At 45.6% G+C, this 26,080-nt stretch overlaps 1 protein-coding gene across 9 annotated transcripts in view; it reads left to right on the top strand.

The window, feature by feature from the left end:
• Positions 1 to 26,080, top strand: part of NDST2 (N-deacetylase and N-sulfotransferase 2) — a 218,705-nt gene that overhangs the window by 26,085 nt on the left and 166,540 nt on the right. For 8 of the 9 annotated variants that reach the window (XM_073352885.1, XM_073352875.1, XM_073352877.1 and 5 more), the window contains one exon: positions 10,175 to 10,254. The gene's annotated coding sequence lies outside the window, so the exon portion shown is untranslated. Of the gene's footprint in view, positions 1 to 7,375; positions 7,446 to 10,174; positions 10,255 to 26,080 lie in introns of those variants that run through there. The other variant, XM_073352880.1, reaches the window with a different exon arrangement.

Genomic DNA, 26,080 nt, shown 5'->3' with positions numbered 1-26,080 from the left:
AGTGGGCCATCGCCAAGACATATGGTCTCCTGGTAACTAATTTCTACCCTAAGTCCATAAAGCATACTTTCAGGATAAATACATTATTCCGTAAATGCTACCCGTATATACATTTCACAGTCATGGATGTTGACAGGTTACAAGCTTTGAGTAGATACTTTACATGTTACTCTTTATGGATAAAAGTCTTATAAGACATATTTGGTGTAGTGAGTTTGTCAGGTCTGAGGTGAGAGATGTTTGCAAAGAACAGAACCCTTTGCCAAGGGGTCTCTGTGTCATGATATTGTGTCTGCGATGCTCCCTCTCAGCTTTTTCCCTGGTACTTCTTTCCCATTCTTGATGTGAATCCATACTGACTCTCCTCAAAGCATTCAGAACCTTCCAAATATATTCTTCTCTTTTGTCCCTGGTCCAGTGTTTCCAGTCTCTCCTCTTATTCTTTTTTCCTGTCTGAAGTCATATTTTCAGCTTTAATATGCCACATTAATTTCTTCAGTAAATATACAACTCTGTAGTTGCAAAAAAAGGTGTTAAACATCTCTGCAAAAGGTCCCTTGTTCTTTAACTTCTCCATAAAGTTTTGTGATGGATCCAGTTGGCTCTGGATTGATGTCAGACTGTAACTACTTTCTGGATCACCTGTTCTCACAATCCTTATTTCCTTCAACATTTCTTCCTCTTCTCCTGGGAAATATGTTTGGTTTCTAGCACTGGCCCCTTCCCTTTCACCATCCTATTTTAGAACACTGGGAAGACAAGTGTCCATATCACTTTCCATCTGTGTCTCCTCTGACAATCGTCTGTCTCATAGGAACACGCAAAATTGCACCGTTTCAACTAAAGGTGTGATTTTAAACCAATCTAATTAATTGGTGCACAAGACCACATGCATGCTGTCTTTCAAACCATGCTTATTTCAGTTTAGATTAAGTTAGTTAGGGACAGGTTTTAAGCTAAATTGAAATAAGCCACTCTTAAACCAAAATAATATTGTCCACTCCTGGTTTGCGCAGGTTTAACTAAAATTTTAAAATCACATTGTTAGTTAAACCTGTGTGTGTAGACAAGCTCTTTGAGTATATATATGTCTTCACTGCAGAGTGTACTTGGGATTGAGCACCTGGGTTGACCTGGCTTGGAGGTGAGCAGCCACACTGCAAAGCTATACTTGAGTGTGTCCATACTGATGGTACATTCACTCATGTGAGGTGCTAGGATTTCCGGGGACATATCCCATGGTTCTTAGCGCTTTAGTAAGATGAGCCACTCTGTGATTCTTTCCCAGTGAATTGTGAGAGAATTTACCTGTCTTGGGTATATGAGAGAGTTGTGGGAAGGGATTACTAAACCGAGTGTAAAACATGACTACATTTGTGTGAGGCTTTTGTGTGTGGACAGGAGCCAGGTTAATGACAATATCTGAGTAAAAGATCAAGTTAACTCTGTAGTGATACTAAACCCTGAGACTTCATTATGTCATTCAGTGGCCACTTAATACTTGTGTATTAGAGTGGGTATTTTTATCCTAATTTATGTAGAAGACAACTTTCTTATCCAAAAAGATTCCAAACAGAGGGGAAATTGTCTAGTGTCCACTTCTCATAAGTAAGGACTGGGGATGGGTCGCTAGAGAATGGGAGAATAATAAAGAAGTTTTGAAATAGGGACATGAGCTACTTGAATCCAGCATAGTGAGGAAAGAGTTTGCTAATGCAGCAGTAAAAGGGTATTTAGTCCTTGTGTAGACTAGGAGAATTTTTTCCTGTTTCTCATTACCAATGCTACTTATGGAATCAACTTTAGTTTACATGGGGGTATGATGAGGTAGATGAGGCCCAAAGGCCCCCTGCTTGGAGGCCTCGGGGGCCTGCCACAGCCATCCCAGGAGAGGAGCAGTGGAGAGATCTTCCAAGCAGGCTAGAATGGCTGCAGGGAGCAGCCCATGGGGGTCCAGCGGGCTCATATAAAAGGAGCTGCAGGGCCAGAGTAAGTGCAGGGACCAGGGGAGCAAGAGGTGCTCCTGGCTGGTTACAGGAGCTGAAAGAGCCTGGATAGATCAGTCTACTAGCAGAGACTGGGGGAGCAAGAGGTGCTCCTGGCTGGCTGCAAGGGCTAAGGCAGGAAGTTGCTGGCAGGGACCAGGGAAGTGAGGGAATAGCTTCTGGCTGGCTGCCAGGACTCACTTAAGACAGTCTACGGGGAAGAGGCCCAGGGAAATACAGTTAGTTAAAGGGATGTGGCACATGGCTGCTAGTTACCTTCACATGTAAGCTGGCCAACTAGTGTACAGAGATAGGCCCTGTTGGTCAGTCTGAGGACCAGAGCCAGGGGAGGGGTACAGGACATTACTGAGGGCTTTGAGGTAGGCCATGTTGGACAGTGTACTCCGTAAAGGGAACAGTGTAGACAGCTTGGCCAGAGGACTGAGTCGCTGAAGATCCAATGAGAGATCCATCTGCTGGAAGGGGGAGTTCATGAGAGGTGAGTGCCGCCCTGCTGAAAAGAACTGTGAGATTGCAGGCATTGTCGGCCAGAGAAGGGGGGTGCTTGTGAGAGGCAGGTGCTGACCCTGTTACGGGGCACAGGGGTTTTTACTACTGTGTCATCTAGTGTTTAAAGAAGCTGAGTGGAAGGATGATTTTGTGGTTAAATCAGTGGAATGGGAATCCAAAAATTTAGATGAAATTTAGATAATGCCGCAGACTTCCTGTGTGAACTTGGGCAAGTTATTTATTCTCTGGGTGCCTCATTCCTTTTTTGTAAAATGGGGATAATATTTCCTTTTTCACGCTTGTCTGTTTTCTGTAATTAGTTTGCAAGCTATTTGGGACAGGGACTGTCTCTTACTGTGTCTGTATAGAGTGCCTAGCATATTGAGATCCTGATCTTGACTGGAGCCTCTTGGCACCACTGACAGTGCTGCTGTCACAAAAGTGGTGTAATGACTCCTTCTGCTGTAAAATCAATCACACTCTATGCCTTCTTGTTCATCCCCATTGGCTTTTTGGTCCTGATGTATTTATTGCTCAGTGGCTTGCAGAACTCATATATAGACATGCAAATGCATCTGTGAATAATTTCCATCTTTTGAACCACCACTTTAGTTCTTTGACCTCACCATTCTTTGCGTGTTTTTGTGAGATTGAGCATCTTTCTGTTGTGCTTGAGTCCTAACTTGCAGTTATGGTAAAATTTTTTTTTTAAAACCCCCACAAAAAATGGAATAGGAAAATAAGAACGGGACCACAGGCCCAGCTCAGCAGCCTGTCTCTGACAGTGGCCAGTGATCAGATGTTTTGGAGGTAAAAGGTACAATTTCCATAATGGATAATTATGTAAATATGGATGGGACTTTCAAAAGCTCCTAAATGACTTAAGGGTACACATCCCACTGAAAGTCAATGGGGAAACATCTTCCTAATCCAAGACAACCAATTGTCTTGTTTATATTCTGGAGCATGTTATTCTAATAAGTGTTCATCCTAATTATTGTAACTGTGGAGGATATTTGTCTTATTCAGATAAAAATCTAATCCTTGTTTTGAGTTCTAAAATATTTGCCTTAATATTTTATGGCAGTGAATTCCATAAGCTATGCATAATTTCCCCTGATTCCTTTCTTCTGCTTTAAATGTGTTGACTTTTAATTTCATTGGGTGTCCTGTTATTAGCGAGAATAAATAAGAACATTCAATTTACTTTCTCCATACTTTTCATTATTTTATCTATCTTTATTAATCTCCTCTTCTCTAAATGAGTCCTAATCTCTGTAATTTCTCTTCCCATGCAAGTGTTTCCATTCTTCTAATAATTTTCGTTGCTCTTTATCACTTTTCTTTTTTTTGCTACATACTGTTTCAATGGGGTGACCAAAACTGAACACACAATTTGAGATGAGGGCGTAGTATTAATTGATGTAATTTCAGTATTAGTCTTTTCCCTTCCTGATGTCTTGTTTGCTTTTCAACTACTGCTGAAATAATTAAGTAAATGATTTCAATAAGCTGTTTGCAGTGACACTTATACAGCATGAGTATTTCTGGACTGCTTACAATTAATTTAGAACACATCACTAGTTCAGGCTCTTCCCTCCAATGTGCATTTCCTTGCTATTGTCAATATTCATCTGCCACCAAGCTGCCCAGTTGCCTTGCTTTGTTAGGACCCCCTAAAATTCCTCACAATCTTCTCTAGTCTTGACTGACTTAACTAATAATTTTGTCATCCAAAATGTTGTTCCTTCCTGATTCATTCCCTCTTCCACATAATTAGTAACTATATTAAAAAAGACCGACAGGTTCTCTGTCATGTACCCGAATGGCTCTTCAGAGTGGAAGCTTTGGGTGTGTCAAGCTTATCCATTATGATCCTGGTTTTGCATAAAGCTAAAGAATGGGTCACAAAGCCTCAACAGGTGCTCAGTGGTAAACACGCGGGTGACTCTCAGTAATACTGAACAGAATTGTACAGAATTTTATGGAGGCATTGTCTTGTGGTTTTGGTTTTAGGTTTATTAAAGATCTGGATTTTTAATGACATTTGTAAGTGATGCAAAATTGAGAGAGTGAGTGGTTTGTGAAGCAAACACCAGTGAGGCCAGAGAAATAACACACAAGAAACTGGAGAGATTAGAAATGTGGATAGGAAATATCAAAATGAAATACTTCTTTAAACAGACACTAGTACATTGAAGCAAAATAATCTGAAATGCTGATATTTAATGGGAGAGAGACACTTGGTAAGCAGTAATGCTGAAAGAGATCTCGAAGTGAGAACAGGCAGCAAATCCATGAGCTTGCAAGTGCAGTATGGCAGCAAAAAACAAGCCAATATGACTTTGGGGTGCATTTGTTCTGGAAAAGTGAGGTAATATCCCTCACTTGGTAAGTCTGAGACTTGGGCTATGTCTACACAGTGCATCTTACAATGGTGTGGCTGTGCTGCTGCAGCCGTGCCATTGTAAGGTGCACTTGTGGCTGCTCTTTATCTCCGGGAGAGAGCTCTCCTCGTGACAAAATAAAACCGCCCCCAACGAGGGGCGGTAGCTTTGTCGCTGGGAGCATGGCTCCCACTGGCGAAGTGCTGTCCACACTGGTGCTTTTTGTCGCTAAAACTTTTGTTGTTCAGCGGGGTGTTTTTTCACACCCCTGAGTGACAAAAGTGCCAGTGTGGACATAGCCTTAGATTGCAGTAGGGTGGAGGACCAAGTACTTCATTACTAGACAGATGTAAACAAATTTGAGGGAGTTGAGAGAAGAGTGACAAATGATTAAAGACGGAAGGGACTGATGCAAGCAAAGAACCCATTATAAATACGGGTAGATTGGCTAAGTCAGAGGTCTCAAACGCAAATGCCCAGGGTGCAGGGTGTGGCAGGGGGCTCAGGGCAGGGAGTTGGGGTGCGGAGTGCAGGAGGGGTTCGGGGACAATGTGGGCTGAGGGGTGGCAGCGGTGCGCACCGGGGCCAGGGCAGGCTCCCTGCCTCCCCTGGCCCTGGCCCCGGCCCCTGCACCACTTCGCTCCGGGAAGCAGCTGGAACCATGTCCCTGCGGCCCGGGGGAGGGCGCGAGGGCACAGGGCTCCATGCACTGACTTGCAGCTCCTCCAGGTACCTCCCCTGAAGCTCCCATTGGCCGTGGTTCCCTGTTCCCGGGGCAACTCACGGAGCCCTTTGCCTCTCCCCCGCCCCCTCCCCAGTCCACAGGGACATTGTGCCAGCCGCTTCAGGGAGTGGCACAGGGCTTGCGGGGCCACGGGGGGCAATCCCGGAGGCCGGATGCGGCATGCAGGCTATAGTTTGCCCACCCCTGGCCTAGAGGTAGGCCGGGGTGGGGCGGGGGGCTGCTTGTTTGAGACCCCCTGGGCTAAGTGATAACTAAAAGCATGTAGTGGAGAAAAGTGATGATAATCTACAAATATTTGAGGGGAGTACTCTTGAAAGATGGAAATGAATTAATTTAGCTTTGTAGAAAGAGGCATAACCAGGAGCAGTGGAATGAGATCCTGAAAATTATTACATTTCAGGTAGAGTTGGAAGAAGAAATTTAAAACTAGACTGGACAAAGCACTCAAGATGTGGATCCTAAAGCCAAAGACCCAGCATTTGCATGGGGATAAATCAGATGATTTAATAGGTCTCTTTCATCTCTTAATTTCTATGCTTCTGAGATACATCAAGACATGCTGATCTCCTCCCTTTTTAACTATTTCTTTCTGCCTCTCACCCCTTCCCTCTCTAGTGAATCTACATTATTGCTTATCCATCATGATGTTTGGGTCCAGGGAGATAATGGAAATAGAAGGGAAGGGGAAAATGTTTAGATACTAACCAATGTTCCCTCTAATTTTTTTCATCCATGTGCGGAATAAATTTTGTTATGTGCACCGAGGTATGTGCGAATGCGCGCCACCAGTAGAAACAAAAAACCTAGATATAATATTTTTAAAAAGTTACCATAGGGATAATTACTCCAGCCAGGACTGGTTAGGCCTTTTAGAACTCACTACTCAACGAATTAAATTTAAGTGTAAGAGAAATAAAAATTATGAAATGCATTGACCAGTCAAAACACTAAAATAAAACACTTTGAAAGAATAAAATTACAGAGAAATATATGTGTATTGCAGGAAGTACCAAGAAGTAACAACAACAATAATACAAGAATGTGTTAGGAGGTGAGTGTGAAAGAGACAAGTGTGTGTGTGTGTGTGTGACACAGCGTGTGTGTGTGTGTGCATGTGTGCAACACAGAACATGTGTATGAGACACAGAGACAGTGTGTCCTGGATGCTGGGGAAGTTTCTGAGACATTGTCTCTTTAAGGCACTCACTGAACGCTCTCCTGCTTTGTCCCGAGCCCTGTCTCCCCTCCCCTGCTCTGCGGAGATTGGGTACATGGGCAGCGGGAAGGTGGGGGGGAGAGAGAGAGACTGGGTGAGCTGGCTGCTGGGGAAGTCTCAGCGATTGTGCGCTGTCTCTTTAAGAAAGGCAATTACTGCCCAGAGGCTCGAGTCTTTCAGACCTCAGACTGCAGCAGCTCCGAGTGCTGAACCAGGCTGTCCCCTCTCCCCTGCTCTGTATAGATGAGGTACAAGGGCAGGGGGAGGGGGACACCCTGACATCAGAACCCCCCTACCCCCACGCTGCACAGCCAGCAGGAGGGTCCTGGGAGCAGCTGCAGGAGCAACGTGGCTGCAAAGCAGCAGGTGGGAGGGGCACCTGAACACACACTGCTGGATGTGTGGGCTCTGCTAATCAACTGCACGACACTTGAATCTCTCCTGGTCGGCTGCCCAACCGCGCAGCTTAGAGGAAACATAGATCCTAACCTGAGATTAGGTTTGGCAAACCAGTTAATTGACTGGGCAAATAATGTCAATTGACTGCCCATTATTTGACTGCGGTGAAATATTATCAGGTATTCCAGCAAGATTGCCCTGAGGTAGGCCACGGCCATTCTTTCATTTTTGAGACCTTAATTTTATTGTGTTATACATTTTTCTGAGTCAAAGTAACTCAGCTAAACACCTTGGTTTTGTAATTAAGCATATGTAGCTGTCTAAAGCTAAGCTTGTTAGAAATCAGAAGGTCTTATTCTTTTTTTTGTTACTCTTGTTACTGTTCTAGTAAATCTGTGCTTTAAAATATTTCACCATTTATGATATTTTTTGACAATATTTGACTGATCAGCTGACCAACTAGTTTTGGATTGGTCAAACGCCCAGCCCTTTTGAAAGATTTGATAGGAAAATAAAAAGCTTGTTAAATTACATTAACTTTGTAAATAGGTATACGGGGTGGGAGAGGGAAAGTGAATAGATTTCTGGGCTGACTTCCCTGAGCATTGTCTTTTTAATCTTCTAATATAACTGGCTGGTGCTACACACAGGCTCTTGCTCATGTTTGTGAAAGTGGCCTGGTGCCAGGAAGCCATTTAATCCAGTAACCTCTGGTTCACTGTTTCTCTTTTTGGAGCTGTGTATTGTGGAAATGCTGTGAAGGGAGGTCCCATGCTGTGGGCTGCCATATGTGTTAGACTTGTTTGAGGCTATGTCTACACTAGAGTGCTTACAGCAGCACAGCTGTACTGATCCAGCTGTGCTGCTGTGAGATCTCTCGTGTAGATGCTCTATGCTGACAGAAGAGAGCTCTTCCATTGACCTAATTAAACCACCCCAATGAGCGGTGGGAGAAGCTCGGCCACTGACATAGCACTGTGCACACTACCACGTATGCTGGCGAAACATATGTCACTTGAGGTGTATATTTTTTTCATACCTCTGAGTGATGTAAGTTTTGCCCACATAAGTGGTAGTGTTGACATGGTCCGACTGTGGAAACCTGCAAGTGATTAGACCACTGTTTCTCAAATGTGGTCACATGCGGCCACCAGGGCCTTTTCTTGCAGCCACAGCCATCTGGACTGTGATGGGGGTAACGCAAAGCAGTGGCCCCTCTCGCAAGGCTGCCAGCAGCGGTTGGGCCCTGCCTCCCTCCAGAGACTCAAACACTGAAAGTGCAGGCAACTGGTGAATTCCCCACTTTCCCGGGGTAAGGGGAGGCAGGCTTCGACCATGGGGCTTTGGGCTCCATCCACGTGGCGGCAGGCTCTGGTTCCAGGTTCTGGCCCCAGGCTCACCACCCCTGCCATCGTCCCTGGGCCCTGCTGCCTCCCTGTTTGCCTCCCTATCCAGGCTTAATTTGTCCCAGAGATTGCTGGGGCTGAGTAAGTTTGCTGTGAAAATTGATATTAACAAACATACAAATATCACTTTTCACAGCAGAAGACTTACCAGCTAGCAAGTCTTAAGGGGAAAAAAAGCACAACTAAAAAAGCAAAAGAAACAACAACAAAAGACAAGAACATGCAAAGTGCCTTATTTGTGTTTCTAGTCTGTTTAGGTCCAGTAAAGAAAAGAGACAACTGTAAATTATTATTATTACTGAGTCTGAGAAAAACCCAACATAAATAAATTACAATGATTTGGACACATATATGTGCATATTTATTTGTTTTTCCTAAGGTTAATTAAGTATTTTAGGAAAAATTGTCAACGCGGCCACCAGCAAGAGTTGGTGACCGCACTCTGAGGCCACCAAAAATTTGTTCTGAGAACCCCTGGACTAGACAACCTGAATAATAGCAAAACTTTTTAAAACAAGAGGAGGTGTGGGAGATGTTTTTTTGTTTAATGACCCAAAGCATGTGGTAAAATTGCAGCCAAAAGGTCAGTGTATCTGCTGCTGAGAGAAGGTAGGGTGGCCCTGAACTCCTGTGTTTGGCTTCAGTGATAAGGGAAGTGGTGAAACGTGTTCTTGTTGCCAGGCAGAGTGAGCTGCTGCTTTCCTGGGCAAATTGGCAGGTGACTGACTGACGGTCTCTTGTGATAAATGGAGGTTGTGACAGAGAGCCCAGCCTGAGCTGTGTGTGGAGCAGTTACGTGAATCACTGGCTACAGGCTTGTGAAAGGAAAAGTTATCACTGGCTGGCTGGCTGGCTGGCTGGCTGGCTGGCATTGGCTTTCAGGCAGCCCTGGTATTAATTTGAGGAGATTATGCAAAGAATTTGGGAAAAGTCCCACTTCTGGGGTTTTTCTATGTAAGACTAGAAAATTTGTACCTCATATGTCAAACAGTATTAATAAAGAGTTGGTTTATAGTAGTACATTGCATTTCTATACGTGGAGAAGGACCTACAGCTGCAGCCTGAGCTCCGTGATAGAATGCTGTGATATAGGAACCAATGGGCCTCAGTTTACTCTACATTAGGAAGAAAGGTCTCTCTGTGAAATGTACTTCAGATTTCTCAGGACTGTGACCTTCATATGAAGAGGCCCCTGGACTTTGACTTTCAGATCCAGAAAGACCATGGCAAGCCAGACACCCCTCTGTTTTTTCATTCCCTTCTCTGGTTCTATTTTGACATGGTTCATGCCCTGTGTTAAATGTTATTGCCTTTCCTGCACTTAGTGGCCCCCATCCAGGAACAATCAGAGGTGCAGCGCCTTGTTGGCTATTTCAGTCCTGTTGGGAATTCCTCCCCCAACTGAGTGTTCTCTGAACATTGTCTGCGATTAACTTGAAACTCCTATGAAATGAAGCATCCTATTTAGGCTCTGATCTTCCTCTCCTGCAAGTCTCTAATCCAGCCCCATTTTCCTTTCTTTCCAGTTGCAGGGAGTGATTGCAAGCCAAGCATTGTTGGTTTTTGCTCTGTGTGCTGGCTGCTGAACAAAGGTGCTGATGAAAAGGTAAGAGCTTAACCTCCATCCTCTTTGATGTAGATTTACATTCCGAGGGACTGATAAATTTAGACTTGCCATACCTGTCACCTTTAACTGTAACTAAGCTCTCAGCGGAGAGAATCTAATCCACCAGCTCATAAAATCTTAAGTGTCGACCATCAAAGTTAAATTTTGGTTCAGCATGGATGGCATGGCATTTTGCAGTACTGCAGAAGGGGGAAGCTGAAAAGTAGTCACGGTTCTCCTCTCACACGCAGGGCAGGAAGGCAGGATTTAGGGCAACAAAAATTGCTTTGACCTGAAAATGAGTATTAATTACAATACTAACTTGCTGGTATTTGTACAGTTGTTGACCAAAGACCATCTCTGCAGGGTGTGGCTGAGGTGAGCGCTTCAAAAAGTGGTGTGTGTTTCTACACAAACCTGCTTACCTGTGTGAAGTGTTGGGCGCTTTCTGAGCAAAGCCGACATATTTATGCCTTTACTTGCGAGGAAAAGAAGTAATATGCTTTTGTGAAGGGAGTGTGGGGACAGGCATGAGATGGGGGCTGAGGCTCACATGCATCCGATGAAGTGAGCTGTAGCTCACGAAAGTTTATGCTCAAATAAATTTGTTAGTCTCTAAAGTGCCACAAGTACTCCTGTTCTTTTTGCGGATACAGACTAACAAGGCTGCTACTCTGAAACCTCCCATTGCTGTGTTATCAGAAGGTGCCAGTAGTTCGTGAGCGGTGATTTCAGTAAAGCCTCCATTCCAGGCAAGGAAATATTGGGAGGTACCAGAGGGATGGGTATTGCTGCTGTGGAGGAGTGTTTTTTCCAACAGGTCTTTTTGAAAATGAGTAGGTTAAACCAGTGCAGGGACTAATCCTAAAGAGAAGTTTGAAAGCATGATGGTATTCTGTAATTGTGAAACAGGATTGTGCCTTGGCTGCACACAGATGAAATGCATATATGAGGAATACTATCAGTGCTTCAGAGAAAACTGGATGAAAGTGAATATATGATGTGATGTGGTGTAAAGAATGCTTTGACATGTGTTTGGGCTGGCTACATTACTCACAAGTGGCCAAGCCATGAGTAATGGTTGCAGATCATCCCAAAATAGTGATGATAAAATCATTATGCTATCACATGTTCTCTATGTGCCTGATACTTGACAGAAAATCTGCTTTCTGAACGTTTTTGAGTTAAAAAAAAATATATTGGTATTATCCCTCAACCTGTAAAGCCAGTCTGTCTTAGTGCCATGAGTGCAACACTTTAGGTTTTGGAGGGGGAGAGAAATTATAACTATTTTAGGAATGTATAAACAATTACCTAAAATACCTTTTCATTTCACAGGCAGGGCAGAAAAGGTGGGGGAGTAGCACTGTATGTAAGGGAGCAGTATGACTGCTCAGAGCTCCGGTACGAAACTGCAGAAAAACCTGAGTGTCTCTGGATTAAGTTTAGAAGTGTGAGCAACAAGAGTGATGTAGTGGTGGGAGTCTGCTATAGACCACCGGACCAGGGGGATGAGGTGGATGAGGCTTTCTTCCGGCAACTCGCAGAAGCTACTAGATCGCATGCCCTGGTTCTCATGGGTGACTTTAATTTTCCTGATATCTGCTGGGAGAGCAATACAGTGGTGCATAGACAATCCAGGAAGTTTTTGGAAAGCATAGGGGACAATTTCCTGGTGCAAGTGCTAGACGAGCCAACTAGGGGGGAGCTTTTCTTGACCTGCTGCTCACAAACAGGGAAGAATTAGTGGGAGAAGCAAAAGTGGACGGGAATCTGGGAGGCAGTGACCATGAGTTGGTTGAGTTCAGGATCCTGACACAGGGAAGAAAGGTAAGCAGCAGGATACGGACCTTGGACTTCAGGAAAGCAGACTTCGACTCCCTCAGGGAATGGATGGGTAGGATCCCCTGGGGGACTAACATGAAGGGGAAAGGAGTCCAGGAGAGCTGGCTGTATTTCAAGGGATCTCTGTTGAGGTTACAGGGACAAACCATCCCGATGAGTCGAAAGAATAGTAAATATGGCAGGCGACCAGCTTGGCTTAACGGTGAAATCCTAGCGGATCTTAAACATAAAAAAGAAGCTTACAAGAAGTGGAAGGATGGACATATGACCAGGGAAGAGTATAAAAATATTGCTCGGGCATGTAGGAATGAAATCAGGAGGGCCAAATCGCACCTGGAGTTGCAGCTAGCAAGAGATGTCAAGAGTAACAAGAAGGGTTTCTTCAGGTATGTTAGCAACAAGAAGAAAGCCAAGGAAAGTGTGGGCCCCTTACTGAATGAGGGAGGCAACCTAGTGACAGAGGATGTGGAAAAAGCTAATGTGCTCAATGCTTTTTTTGCCTCTGTCTTCACTAACAAGGACAGCTCCCAGACTGCTGCGCCGGGCATCACAACATGGGGAGTAGATGGCCAGCCCTCTGTGGAGAAAGAGGTGGTTAGGGACTGTTTAGAAAAGCTGGACGTGCACAAGTCCATGGGGCCGGACGAGTTGCATCCGAGAGTGCTAAAGGAATTGGTGGCTGTCTCCCACAGTATTCTTGCTAGCAAGTTAAAGAAGTATGAGCTGGATGAATGCACTATAAGGTGGATAGAAAGTTGGCTAGATTGTCGGACTCAGTGGGTAGTGATCAATGGCTCCATGTCTAGTTGGGAGCCGGTGTCAAGCGGTGTGCCCCAGGGGTTGGTCCTGGGGCCGGTTTTGTTCAATATCTTCATAAATGATCTGGAGGATGGTGTGGATTGCACTCTCAGCAAATTTGCGGATGATACTAAACTAGGAGGAGTGGTAGATACGCTGGAGGGCAGGGATAGGATACAGAGGGACCTAGACAAATTGGAGGATTGGGCCAAAAGAAATCTGATGAGGTTCAATAAGGATAAGTGCAGGGTCCTGCACTTAGGACAGAAGAACCCAATGCACAGTTATAGACTAGGGACTGAATGGCTAGGCAGCAGTTGTGCAGAAAAGGACCTAGGGGTGACAGTGGACGAGAAGCTGGATATGAGTCAGCAGTGTGCCCTTGTTGCCAAGAAGGCCAATGGCATTTTGGGATGTATAAGTAGGGGCATAGCGATCAGATCGAGGGACGTGATCGTTCCCCTCTATTCGACATTGTTGAGGCCTCATCTGGAGTACTGTGTCCAGTTTTGGGCCCCACACTACAAGAAGGATGTGGATAAATTGGAGAGAGTCCAGCGAAGGGCAACAAAAATGATTAGGGGTCTGGAACACATGAGTTATGAGGAGAGGCTGAGGGAACTGGGATTGTTTAGTCTGCAGAAGAGAAGAATGAGGGGGAATTTGATAGCTGCTTTCAACTACCTGAGAGGTGGTTCCAGAGAGGATGGTTCTAGACTGTTCTCAGTGATAGCAGATGACAGGACAAGGAGTAATGGTCTCAAGTTGCAATGGGGGAGGTTTAGGTTGGATATTAGGAAAAACTTTTTCACTAGGAGGGTGGTGAAACACTGGAATGCGTTACCTAGGGAGGTGGTAGAATCTCCTTCCTTAGAAGTTTTTAAGGTCAGGCTTGACAAAGCCCTGGCTGGGATGATTAAATTGGGGATTGGTCCTGCTTTGAGCAGGGGGTTGGACTAGATGTCCTCCTGAGGTCCCTTCCAGCCCTGATATTCTATGATTCTATGATTACATAATAATATTGTGATTGTAAAGTCCAATATCTCAGAACCTTCTACGATTGGAAGCAAGTGCTGTGTAGTCCAGGGAGTCTGAAAGTTTTGCCTCTAGTTCTTGATGAGTTGTAGCATACTGCACTTTAAACCTCTCACTATGTTTTATTATTGCCTTTGTTCTTTTTTCTTCTTAGCCAAAGTTTTTAATCAAAAAACCGTAGTACTGTGTTGAGTATTATAGTTTTCTGTAAAACTATTAGTAAAAAGCATTTTTTTAAAATGTGAGAAACCTGTATTTAAATGTATTCTGACCTAGTTGCAAGCTATGAATATCTCACAGTCGGGTTGTTAAACTTTGTTAAATAGTTACAGGTTGGTAGAGGTTACCCATGCATATTTAGAAGCTGTTCTCACTATAGCTCAGTCTGTCTGTGGATCCATCTGGCTCTCAAAATCAGTGCTCTGACCTCTCTTTTAGCTCTTGATCTGATGTCTTGTGTAGCCTGTTCCTGCTACTTCTAAAGGTTTGTGTATAGATGTCAGAAAGCCTTACTAACATTTTACCTGTTGCATTATTCCTCTCTCTAATGCACAGTTACCATTGTATGTTCAAGTTTACAGAAATATTTAATGGAGTTCAGTATCCAACTGCATAGCCTTTTTAAATCTCCTTTTGCATCTTTGGTCATTTTAAAGTCCTTTTTTTAAACTTCAAAGTATGTCTTTTGAAGTCTTGGGTAGTGTGAACTAGCTGTAAAAAGAATCCCTCTCTATCTTTGTGCATGCACAAACATTCCTAGTTGATCTTTTAGCCAGATCTTTTAATATTCTTTAATCCCCCTCCCCATCCGGGAAGTCTTCCTAAATAGAAAACCTGCAGTTCCCTCATAAAGTAACATTAAACCAAATGTTGTAGTAGATGTAACTTGTAAAGTAGAAACAACTATATGTCACAGTCCCAAAAGCGAGATTTGTTACAACAATAGGGAACAAATTACTTATGGCATCTGTGGTTGGAATGTTTCCATGCTAGAGGATGTGGGGAGCAGCTGTGAGGGGGGCAATGAAAGAAGGGTTTGCAAAAATGGATTTGGAGGACCAAAGAGTGATTGGTGCACAGGTAGAGGCAGTGGTTCTGTATGTAAGGGGTTGGCTTGAAAAAAGGCCTGGATCTAGTCTTCATAAGGGGAAAAAATGGGGGGAGATGGGGGCGGAATGTCCCGTCAGAACTACTATTGGTTTAGCTGTACCAGTGGTAGAGCTGCTGGGAGTTTTAGTGCACACACGGCTGTGGCAGCTTCTGGCATTTTCATCACTGTCAGCTAAATGTTGTGAGGCTCCAACCAGTGCAGTTGAATTGGTGGTAGCGTCTGTGTGAACTTCTTTTCTAAATTCCCTTGTGTAGACCAGGACCTAAGAGCGAACAAAAGTGCTAATGGGAGGAAGATATTGAGGACCTTTACCTTTTTTGGTTGTACCCTTGAAAGTGACTGCAAAAAAAGGGGAACTTGTGGTTCCATGTTTATTCTTTCTTAATAACTCCATCTCAAATGTGCTTGGATGACAAGTGAAAAGATATCCTTTTCTAAACTTGGAGTTAACCTGAGATCAGAGAGTCAAGCTGGTTTCTTTCCTTGTCGCGCTTCCTCACTGTTATTAATAAAATACTGTGCCTTCAGTGATATCTGTGTAACTGACTAAACCTCAGCAAGCAAGTCTGGTGTGTGAGAAGAAAGGAATTCAGTACCCCTCTCCTAGCTGTGTTGGGTTTGTATAGCTAAAGGTAGTAAAGTGTCACTAAAGCAAGCAGATAGGGCTTGGAATACACACATGGAACAGGTCTGCTGGTCATGCAGGTGCTATTTTTAGTTACTTTTCAGAGCCTCACTTTAAGAAGAAAAGGGAGTGGTGTGGCAGGGTGGGTGAGAGGTAAATGAGAGCTGAGATGCAGGGAGAGTGAATTGGAGAGGGCCCTGAAGCGGAGGATGAAGAGTTTGAAATGGATGCAGGAGAGGAGGCCAGCGAAGAGTTTCAATAGGGCCGGGTGCAGGAAAGTTTCTTATGGCAAACCATGTTTGTGACTCAGGGAGATAATTTTAGAGATGGAAAGAAGCTAATGTCTGACAGCTGTTGCTCTTTAGTATCTACCTGTTAGTGCTTTCATTCTTGACCATTGTGTGTTTGTGGATTGAGGGAACCTATTGATCTCTGTTGCTGAGAGTGTGAATTCTGCCAATAAGGCACCAGAGTACATACATTGATGGATGCACAAGAGTACACTTCTTCCACATACCAGAGAGGTGGTTGGGTGAGGCTTGGTAATTATATAACAGCTCTCTACAGGAAAGCTTGCTAAGCCCCCTTTTCAAACCAGAAACCAAGGTTGCAGTGCACAGGTCAGACCATTTCAGAAACAATGATGTTGAACATAAAGTGCTTTTCTGCTCAGAAGCTTGCCTGAAGCAGGCCCTTCTTTTGCTAGGATTCTTTCAGTAGGGTTGCCCCTCCCTCTCTAGCGAGCAGTAGCATCCTTGTGATTCCTTTCAGATTTGCTAGCTTTTGTGGACTGGTGTGGAAGGGGGCGGCTACTGCACTGAGTATGGCATTTCTCCAAAGCTGGTGGGATTGTTCCCAGCTGTCAGTGACTCATAGTAGCTGAGTTACTGTCTCAGAGTTCAAGTTAATGGAATTTGCTATTCAGTTTCCCCTGAATTGTCTAGGAGAGGAGGAGTTTCCCTTTAACTGGAGGAAGGAGGGGAGAAATCCCACAAAGAAGAAGCGTGAATATGTGTTAGGGTGTGTAAAAGTGCCAAGACGTGCTGTCCTTGCTAACCAGGATGATGCATGCAGTCCCTTACTCAGGAGCATGAAGGATCAGGCAATCATATGTTCCATTGCATTCTATTCTGTTTTATATAGATTCTCACACAGTACCCCTCACCATAGTACCTGAGCTCTTTCCAATAGTGCATTAAGCAATGTGACTGTTTGCCACATGTTTGTTCCCTCATCATCTCCCTGGGGGGAGAACTGTGTGTAGTGGAGAGTTTTGTTTTGGAATTGTGTGTGTGTGTGTGTAAAATACACACTACATACACACATAGCTATGTTTTTGTTAGAGAAGGCAAGGTCAAAGAAAAGAGCAGAAGGAGGAGAGATTTGTGATACTCCTTCGTTATTGTCAAGTTCCGTCAGACCTTGTTTATTCAGAAACCAAAGAAATATCAGTGAGCCTGTATTTCATAAGTTTCGTGCCAAATAGATAATGTTACAGATTTTCTGAGGACATACAGGAATCATGGGGTACATTGACAGGTGCTAATTTGTCAGCAAGGCAGCTAGTAATCAGTTTGTATGCCAAGTATCAGGAGCACAAGTGGCACCCATGCAATGACCTCTTACGGTTCCAAATGTATATTTAGCTGGTAACTGCCTTCGTTATTTTCATGTATAATTGTTCATTTTCTCCAAAGCAGGCTTCCATCCACCTTTTTGTGTTCAAACACGTTTGATATTTGAAGTGGCTGGGATGTACTGTTGCAGAATGGGGAACCAGGTCCCCATGGTGGTTTTGAACATTGTGGCTATAAGTGTATGAAAGCCCCTGACAGCGAGCTGGGTTTGGTGACAACCAATGCAATTGTTGGCCCTTAAGCAGTACGGAATCAGTGGGATGTGGTTGGGTTTCATTTACAGTAGTATTGTTGTGCAGCTGAAGAGCATTGTCTGCTGCCCAAGGAAATAAATCTTCACCTGAGAAGAGCTCTGTGTAACTTGAAAGCTTGTCTCTTTTGCCAGCAGAAGTTGGTCCAATAAAAGATATTACCTCACACACCTTGTCTCTCTAGTATCCTGGGACCAACATGCCTACAACAACACTGGAAACATCTTAACTCTGTTTCTCATTGATGCCTTGTTTTAAAAATGTTAGTGTGTTTGGAGAAGATTCAGTCCCCTGCAGGTAATGACTGAGTACTTAACTAACCTACAATTACAGCTGGATTATAATGCATGTGGTAGCTTGATTACTTTTTAAGGGCATTTCTCCGGGAGTTGTACCTATGAATTTGGGCATGTACATCGAAGAGTCTCTTTCAATTTGGAATATCATATAATAATTTATAATGTAAGGGAAGTAATAATTAGCTTCTGTTTTCTACCCTGTGCTTGGTGATAAGATCCTTCCTCCTTCTCCCATCTCTACCAAACTCATGGTTAAACTCATGGTTAATAGGGCCAAGAAGCCAGAATAAGCAAATGTCATATTTCAGAGTAGCAGCCGTGTTACTTTTACAACAGATGATGTCCATTTGCTTGAATACCCCCCCCCCCCACCCCAAGTATCCTGAGTAGGACTGTTCAGGGTGGGGGAAAAGCATCAATTTCAGGCCTTAAATTAACCCTTCCAGTGGGCATTCGTACTGGAATTCAAGGGACAGACTAAAGACAACCTTTTGCTTCTTTCTGGATCTCATAGTCTAAGTTCCCTATAAGCTGTGCAGCAGCCTGTTAAGCTCTGTGCAGGTGCTCAGGGCAGCAGAGGGGAGAGATGCCCCTCGCTCAGCCCCAGACAGTACTGGGTTTATAATGGTGGCAGGCCCATGCTCAGCAAGGACCCTGCTGGCCCGGCCCGGCACTCCATTTCACTTGCGCTGCGGCCTCTCTCCTCTCTAGTCCCTCCCCCGTGCTTCTCTAGGCCTGCCGGCCCAGGGCTTCTCTCCGCCCCTCCACTCGCTCCTCTCAGCCAGCTGGCTGAGGGCTCATCTCTCCGCCCCCGCTCTCTGTCACCTGCAGGCAGCAGCCGCTGGCTGCTTGCCAGTGACAGGGGGCAGGGAAAGGAGCCCACAGCCACTGCCGCTCCTCCAGGCCGCCAGTGACGGGGAACCTAAAGCCGCTGACCATCATCGGTGGCCTGGACTGCGGACGGACCTGCTGCGACTGGGGGTGAGGCATCCCTCCCCCAGCCCCAACCCAGCCCGGCCCAGGTGTGCCTCTTCCCCTTTTTCCCCCCCAGCCCAGGTGCTGCTGCGGGGGGAGAGAGCCGGGGAGAGTCCTATCTCCCCATGGTAGCCCCAGAGCCCACACCCCCAGCTGGAGCCCTCATCCCCCTGCACTCCAACCCTCTGTCCCAGCCCTGAGCCCCCTCCTACACTTCGAACCCCTGACCCCACCCCTGCCACATGAATTGTGTTATGTGCACCAATATGGAGGTGATGTGTCACACATTCCCTCCATATTGGTGCACATAACAAAATTCATTTTGCACATGTATGGGAAAAATTAGAGGGAACACTGTGTCACAGTGCCCTTTTATTGGGGAGGCCCAAAAGCATTAACTTTGCTGTCTCTTTGAGCTGAAACACAAATCATGAAATCTCCTAATCTCTGAATTTAGTACTGGTTTGCAGAATTGCTGGTAGCTGTATGAGAAGGTGCTAGCATCTATAATGTCCTTCTCCCATTTCATCAATGTCCAGATATGCTCTGTTTCTTCAGTGTTCTGCATCTGATGTCCAAGTGATGCTGCCAAGAAGGTCTTGCCAAATACATATTGTCCTTTGGCATAGTGGATGGGATTTGCAGATGCTGTGGTAGGTCAATAATTGCAGATATCCTTCTGACTACTCCAGGAAAGTAGTGCTTACAAATGTTTATAGATCCAGGTGCTTCCATGAGCCTTCTGCTTGCAGATTTTCATTGATTCAGGGTCCTGATCCCGTCTGCTCTTATATCCTTTCTGGAGTCTAATAGGGAGCTTATAAAATTCTATTGCCCCAAGCCCACATTCATCCCAGCTCTCTTACTGCAAAGTGGACCAGTTACAATATTCCATCCTGAGGTTTCTGTTTCATTCCCTATTGAGTAAAGAGGCCAAAGTTTGCTAATCTCAAGGACAGAAAGTTCCACTTCCAGTACCTACACGTATGCTTCTCTCATGTCCTCTCCCCATTTACTCTCAGAAATACAATTCAGATCCTGATAAATCAGGGGTGGGCAAACTTTTTGGCTTGAGGGCCACATCGGGGATCCGAAACTGTATGGAGGGCTGGGTAGGGAAGGCTGTGCCTCCCTAAACAGCCTGGGCCCTGCCCCCTATCCGCCCCCTCCCATATCCCACGCCCCTCAGAACCTCCCACCCATCCAACCCCCCCTGCTCCTTGTCCCCTAACCCCCCCTTTCCAGGACCCCCCTCGACCCTAACCGCCCCCCACAGGACCCCACCCCCTATCAACCCTCCCTGTCCCCTGACTGCCCCGACCCCTATCCATACCCCCACCCCCTGACAGGCCCCCCAGGACTCCCATGCCTATCCATCCCACCGAGAACCTCTGCCCCATCCAATTGTTCCCTGTCCCCTGACTGCCCCCCGGGACTCCCTGCCCCTTATCCAACCTCCCCACCCCCTTACCATGCTGCTCAGAGCAGCATGTCTGGCAGCTGTGGCACCGGGCTGGAGCCAGCTGTGCTGCCCGGCAGGACTCGCAGCCCCACCACCCAGAGTGCTGGCGGCACTGCGAGCTGAGGCTGCAGGGGAGGGGCCGGGGGCTAGTCTCCCCAGCTGGGAGCTTAAGGGCCGGGCAGGACGGTCCCGCGGGCTGGATGTGGCCCACGGGCCGTAGTTTGCCCACCTCTGTGATAAATCAAACTTCAGCGCTAGTTTCATAGATGACGTGTGGGACCCTGGGATGAGGTGTCCACCCCATACAGGAGTGGGGGGGGGGTTAGTGGAGGTCTCCTGGTGCTACCATTCCCTGCCCCAGTGGAGGTGAGTCCTCTAAGCAGCCTAGAGAGGTTGCGTGGGCACAGCCAGTCAGAGAGGAGCTGCAGGGAATAGCCAATCTGGGCTCCACAGGCCCATATAAGAGGAGCTGCAGGGCAGAACACATTGGTGGCTGCTGGGAGCTCAAGGAGTGAGGACTGTGTTCTTAACAGGCTGAAGGAACTGTAGCACCTTGGACAGAAAGAAAAGGAGTACTTGTGGCACCTTAGAGACTAACCAATTTATTTGAGCATAAGCTTTCGTGAGCTACAGCTCACTTCATTGGGTGCATACTGTGGAAAATACAGAAGATGTTTTTATACACACAAACCATGAAAAAATGGGTGTTTATCACTACAAAAGGTTTTCTCTCCCCCCACCCCACTCTCCTGCTGATAATAGCTTATCTAAAGTGATCACTCTCCTTACAATGTGTATGATAATCAAGGTGGGCCATTTCCAGCACAAATCCAGGTTTTCTCCCCACCCTCCCCAACAAACCTACTCTCCTGTTGGTAATAGCTTATCTAAAGTGATCACTCTCCTTACAATGTAATGGTGTCCCCTGAATAGATATGTGGGCACAGTTGGCAACGGGCTTTGTTCCAAGGATAGGTTCCTGGGATAGTGGGACACCATCAAAGGGCCTAATAACATCAGCCACACTATCAGAGGCTCGTTCACCTGCACATCTACCAATGTGATATATGCCATCATGTGCCAGCAATGCCCCTCTGCCATGTACATTGGTCAAACTGGACAGTCTCTACGTAAAAGAATAAATGAACACAAATCAGATGTCAAGAATTATAACATTCATAAACCAGTCGGAGAATACTTCAAACTCTCTGGTCACGCAACTACAGACATGAAAGTTGCGATATTACAACAGAAAAACTTCAAAACCAGACTCCAGTGAGAGACTGTTGAATTGGAATTCATTTGCAAATTGGATACAATTAACTTAGGCTTGAATAGAGACTGGGAGTGGCTAAGTCATTATGTACGGTAACCTATTTCCCCTTGTTTCCCCCCCCCCCCCACGTTCTTGTTAAACCCTGGATTTGTGCTGGAAATGGCCCACCTTGATTATCGTACACATTGTAAGGAGAGTGATCACTTTAGATAAGCTATTACCAGCAGGAGAGTGGGGTAGGGGGAGAGAAAACCTTTTGTAGTGGTAAACACCCATTTTTTCATGGTTTGTATGTATATAAACATCTGCTGTATTTTCCACAGTATGTATTGGATGACGTGAGCTGTAGCTCACAAAAGCTTATGCTCAAATTGGTTAGTCTCTAAGGTGCCACAAGTACTCCTTTTCTTTTTGAGAATACAGACTAACATGGCTGTTACTCTGAAACTTGAAATACATAGATTCTCCCCCCCAACCCCCCCCATCCCCAGCTTACTTTCTTCTGGGCCTCTGTAATTAGTGACTGCTTCTGTTCCTCCTCACCATGGTGATAATTCAGAGTTCCAAACCTTTCAATCATTCACTCCTCACATATCCCTTCCATATTCATTCAGGCTGTCTCCTGCAGGCCCACAGAGTAAATCTGTGCCAAAGCATGTATCTCTGATTTTGGAAATCAGAAATCAAAAGCACATCTGCTTCCAGTAGAAGTAATATCTAGTGGTAGTAATATCTCCATCTTAGAGAGCTCCCACCAAAACGGCCAGCCTTGTCATTGCAAGGAAGGACTTGATCCTGGCAGATTTTGGACTGTCAACAGAATATCTTTGGGGCTAAGATTTTGTCATGGATGTTTTTACTATAAGTCACTGACAGGTCATGGCGATAAAGAAAAATTCATGGAAGCCTGTGACTTGTCCCTGACTTTTACTGAAATATCCATGATAAAATGGGAAGGGACTGGGCAGCTTCAGAGTGGCTAGGAGCTCTGGGGCCCCCACCACCCAGGGGGACTTAGAGCTCCAGGGTCCCCCTGTCACCAGCAGCAGAGGGGAGCTGTGCGGGGTCCCCATGTTGCCACTGCCACGGCAATGGGCAGCTGCAAGGGGTCCCTCTGTCACTGCTGCTGGCGAGGAGCTGCGGGGTACCTCTGCGACCCATGGCGACTGAGAGCTTGGGGGCCAACTGCCTCAAGCGGCGGGGGTACCTTACAGCTCCCTGCCACTGTGGGAGGTGGCAGGATCCTACAACTCCCAGGCGCCAGGGCTGAAGTCACGGAGGTCTTCCATGGCTTCTGCAACCTCCGTGACAAAACCGTGCCTTAAATATCATCCATGCATAAAATCAATTTTAAATCACGAATCTTGTAGTGTTTTCTCTTCTGAGTCACAGGTGGTGGGTCTGAATGCAAAAAGCCAGTAATTGGCTGTGCATGGATAATGTGAGGAGGAGGGGAGATGCAGAGTACCTCAGGCTAAGTCCTGAAAGAGTGGAGTAATGCCTGCCAGTCCAGCACCTGGAGGCGAGGCATCTCCCCAGTTTCCATTGTGGCTCCCCTCCATTAAATGGTACCTGTTCTTTATCATTTGTCATTGTCATCCGTAGTTGGAAACATGTAACCTTGGTTTTAGGCTCTGTAATTTTCAAGGAGGAATCTTTTGGAATAAATACCCTCTGCATCTACATGTCTCCCCATTCACTCCTAGTAAAAATCTTACCTAAGGCTTCAACTTCTGTTTAAACTGCCCACCCCTTATTTTTGCTTGTGGTGAGGAGTGTGTCTTCCTGGCCTGATGGAGAGTGTTTCCTCTTCTCCTCACTTCGTTGGCATCACATGACACCTCTTTCTACAGTCTGTGTCTTACCTAAAAGGTGTTTGAGATGCAGTGCTTGCTAATTCTTCAGGCCACCACAGGTGAAGAAAGCCCAGGACATGTAGAAGGGGTGCACCAAATGTTATGATGGGCAGAGAGGGAGAATGTGGAGTGAAACAAGTTTCTGGGAAAGCACAAAGTGAGGGGGAGGAGGGTATCTGCCTTCAAGGAGGTGAACAGAAAGCGGTGTTTGTCCCTTAGGGGTTCCTGTATGCTGTAATTGAGTCAGCATGTCAAAATGAGGTATGGGGAGAGCTTTGGGGGGAGGGAGGAGGGGAGAGCTCCTCACTCAATTTATAAAGGGCTTGGATGAGTTCTCTGTCTTGCAGTGGTAATGACCTCTCTGCTTGTTGCGTTGCTAAAGCTATGACTCGTTAGCTGTCCAGCCGAGATCTACGGCTGATGTTTCCCTAGGATTTTTAATCTTTGTTCGCTTGAGAAGCTGAGAAGAATTGACTCTGGCTTGCTTGTGATGTGGAAGAGGAGGAGGGGCAGATAGGAAGGGGAAGGTGATTGAATATGCTACTATATTTTGACACTCAAACATAAGCAGAATAGCCTGCAAGGGCCTCTCTTATTTTAAGTATTTTTAAATCTTAAAGAAACAAAAGCTATTATTTCTCTGTCCTGTTTCTTTTGGGCTGGCTTTACATTTGGGGGTCTGGGAAATACTGAATTGCTTTTCTCAGTTAGCTTTTCAGTTCTGCATTTGAAATCCCACTGGAAAAAGAGTGAATGATTTCAGCACTTAGGCCTGGCAGAGAATTGCAGCTGCTGGCTGCCTGGCTTTGGTCTTGATGGTGTGCTGGCAACTTCATCTTTGGCCCTAGCCTATGGCAGCATTGCTCTTGGAGCTTGTGTAAACCGAAAGCCTGCTGATTCTGATATTTCCATGCTAACCAGCTAGTTTTGTCTTGACTCTTTTTTTTTTTTTTTTTTGGTCTCTACCTCTGGCACTTTCGTATTTTTGTAAAGCACTCCTAGCCACATATTTGATGCTGTGATAATTACCATAGCAATGGCGATGGCTTAAACCTGAAAAATGGGGGAGATGGCACCATTTTTTCAAGCATTATCTATTTTGACAGAGAAACAGCTGCTTTTATTTGAAGCAGTGAGGTTTTTTTCAAGTAACCTGTGTGTGAGGGGGTTGAAGAGCAAAAGCAGAGGTGCTGAGGATAGTGATGGGAGAGAGGAAAGGGGACACAGAGGTGATGGTCTGGACATCCATGTGGGACACCTGTGTAGGCGGATGAAGGAGGCAAAGGTGCCATTCTATACAACATTCAACCTGCAGTTGTTAATAGATGATTTGAAACTTTGGCAAGGTTGGCACTGTGGAGAGTTGGAAAATAGATGTGGGACCCTAGTTGGCAACAAATTGCCCACTTCTCCAGTTGTGAGCATGCTTCAACAGCAAAACTGACAAACTGTAGCCCAACAATGTGCTCTTTTGTGGTTCTGCCCCACAGGAGACTGAAAATGTAATACACAGAAAACGGTGATACAAGAATGACTGAATCCCTGACAAACATGTCCGTGGTAGAAGCAGATGCTGAGTCTGTTGGAAGGAAATAGCATGAAATATATCTTTATTTCACCATTTTCCTCTTCCATCCACCTCCCGCTATGGCAAGCAGCTTTTAGCATTAGAAATCAGATACTAGGAACATTGTTAGTGGAGAACTCCAGTTTCCTCTTTCCTTTCCCTACCCCTACTGAAGTCAGGGGTTGGTTTTATTTTCTGGAAAGTGAGGCTGTAGCACATCTCCCTGTACGTCCCTCGTGTACACACGGTGCAGTGGAAGAGTACAAGCATTTGATTAGATTCATCCCCCCTCCCCCTGAGATTTGTTTGAAAGCATACTGAGGGAGGAAGGAGACTAGCATAAAGTGTCTGTTCTGCACCAGGTCCTGGAGCTTCTGGCTTTGGGGTGAAGTTCTAGTGTTGAGTGAATTATAAACTCATCTCCACTTTTCTTGTGCCAGCGCAGACAAATGGGATCACTTTCCTCTAGCCCTGTCTATTCCTGCTAGTAGAGGGGCATGATGTCACTGTTTCTTTACAGGCAGCTTTAGCTCTCACTCATTGTCATGCCCTCGTTCCAGCCAGAGACAACAGTCTTTTCTGTGTTGGCTGGTTATATTCTTAAATATTTTTCTACCAGGTCTAGCCCTTCATGCTCAAGCGGTTGGTAGAGTCCAGGACCCTGTTTGTAGTTGTTTCTTTTATTATGGTAGTGCCTAGAGGCCTCAGACATCGTTGGGATCCCACAGTGCCCCTGTAGTTCTCCACCAGGAAAAGCAAGGGAGGTACTACTGCCATTTCCAAGGTAGGAGGTACATCTTAGCTCCAGAGGAAGAAAAGCAGGCCAGCAATAGTCTACAGGTACCATTCTCCTGTTCAACAAGTCTCTGGATGCAGGTAAATTCAGATCTCCAATACCTTCCAGTCGAAGCTTGATAAAGCTGTCATCCTGTCAGCAGCCCAGTTCACTTTACCTACTCCCTTCTTCATGATACCTGATGAAGGGAGGCAGCCAGGTAAAAACAAAGGTTGGGTTAAAACTTGTGGAGACACTGAGCCTGGGTTGATGGTAGAGGCCTGTTATGTCCCACTTGCATTAGCACATCAGCC

The sequence above is a fragment of the Lepidochelys kempii genome, chromosome 7 (genome assembly GCF_965140265.1).
Source record: "Lepidochelys kempii isolate rLepKem1 chromosome 7, rLepKem1.hap2, whole genome shotgun sequence".
NCBI lineage: Eukaryota > Metazoa > Chordata > Testudines > Cheloniidae > Lepidochelys > Lepidochelys kempii.
Note: the sequence above shows the minus strand (reverse complement) of the source record. Positions and strands in the feature narration are given on the sequence as shown.